This window comes from Sinocyclocheilus grahami, unplaced genomic scaffold (genome assembly GCF_001515645.1).
Source record: "Sinocyclocheilus grahami isolate Dianchi unplaced genomic scaffold, SAMN03320097.WGS_v1.1 scaffold306.1, whole genome shotgun sequence".
NCBI lineage: Eukaryota > Metazoa > Chordata > Actinopteri > Cypriniformes > Cyprinidae > Sinocyclocheilus > Sinocyclocheilus grahami.
This window is the reverse complement of record NW_015505485.1, coordinates 717,860-719,483: the sequence shown is the minus strand read 5'-3', so window position 1 is coordinate 719,483 and position 1,624 is coordinate 717,860. Positions and strand designations below refer to the sequence as shown.

The 1,624-nt window shown below is 38.7% G+C and overlaps 1 protein-coding gene across 3 annotated transcripts in view; it reads right to left on the bottom strand.

Moving 5' to 3' along the window:
- The window catches only part of LOC107601512 (neutral alpha-glucosidase AB-like), a 28,841-nt gene that overhangs the window by 14,624 nt on the left and 12,593 nt on the right, over positions 1–1,624 (bottom strand). The window lies entirely within an intron of this gene.

The window sequence follows — 1,624 nt, the reverse complement described above, 5'->3', positions numbered from 1 at the left end:
GTACGACTTGTTTTTGGGGGGGGGGGGTAACTTTGAGCATGTTTTCCACCCATAGACTTTTGCAGTTGCAAGAATTTTAAATGCTGGAATTGTTCTGTTTGAACTGCATTTTTCCATTGCAATAGCCTCATAGGTTAGTTTACGTGTAGCATAGTCCTTTTATTGTTGTGGCTGATTGTAGGGCTGTGCAATTAAGCGAAATACGGTTTAGATTTTGATTTTGCATAATATCAATCAAACAACAAAAGACAAAGACAAAATCACTTACTGTTCTAGACTGAAGGACTTTTTTTTAGCTTTAAAGGAGACATATTATGTCCCTTTTTACAATATGTAATATAAGTCTCTGGTGTCCCCTAAATGTGTCTGTGAAGTTTCAGCTCAAAATATCCACAGATTATTTATTATATAATTTTGAAAATGCCTATTTTGAGTGGAAGCAGAAACACACTGTTTTGTGTGCCTGTCTCTTTAAATGCAAATGAGCTGCTGCTCCCTGCCCCCTTTTCCAGCATAGAGCTCCGCCATTACAGCAAGTACCTGCTAAAAAAACAACTGTTTTTGTTCTGATTATCATGTTTATCGCACTGAAATCATGCATTTTAAACCATATGAGTTTAAACTTCTGATATACGGTTTTCTGAGCGCACACATCCGAAGCACACAGACAGAAAGCAGCTGTCACAGCATGTGAGTACTAAACTAAGTTCTTATTCACACACAAGTTTGTTAAAAACACACGAGTTACAAAAACAGTCGGTTATGTCTGTGAAGGTAAACAGCTGGGAAATAAATCGCATGTTTATTTTAGATCTGTGTGGCAGAGCAATATACAATAAATAAATCAATAAATCCACTGCTCTGTTGTCTCCTCTGAGGCTGGGACTGTAAATAGTGTTCTGTGCTCGTCTGTGCAGCCAAAGGCAGAACAGTTAGCATTTAGTTTTGCTCAAACTTTCACCATGGCATTAAAACTAGTACACCGTTGTCGCTTGCGAAATCAAATGACAGCGCCGTGGGTGGTAACTTACAGATTAAGGGGTGGTAATATTATAATGAGATCCCTTTGCAACGTCACCAAGGGAGTGAAATCAGACGCGCTCGTTTTTTCAGACACTTTCAGAAAAAGGCTTACCAAAACAAAGTTACTGGGTTAATCTCTTTCACCTTTCCTTGGTTGGTAGCAGAGCATGTGAGCGAAGCGGAGCGGTGTGACGCTCCGCTACGTTTTCCGCTCTATGGACGTGCGCTCCGCTCAGTCGCTCTAACCGCACAAGCAAGCGCTCCGTTAATATTCCGCTCACGCTCACCGTGAACCAATTCCCGCTCAGATCCCGCTCCGACATAAAATTTCTCTAGTAGGCCTAATTGTTTACTGTTTGTAACGAAATTCTTGGGTTATTGTCTAAAATTAAGCATGCTGATAAATAGCAATTATCATGTTTCAGAGCGAAATTCTTACATTCTTCTTAATTTTATTAATTGTAATGTATTAATTAAAATGTATTAAATATATGCATCTAACCTTAACAAACCTACCTAAAATGCAAAAACTGAAAAAAGTGTATTTGATTTTCGTTAACTTTATTTCCGTGAAAATGCAGGCGTTGGTTGTGCAATAGAA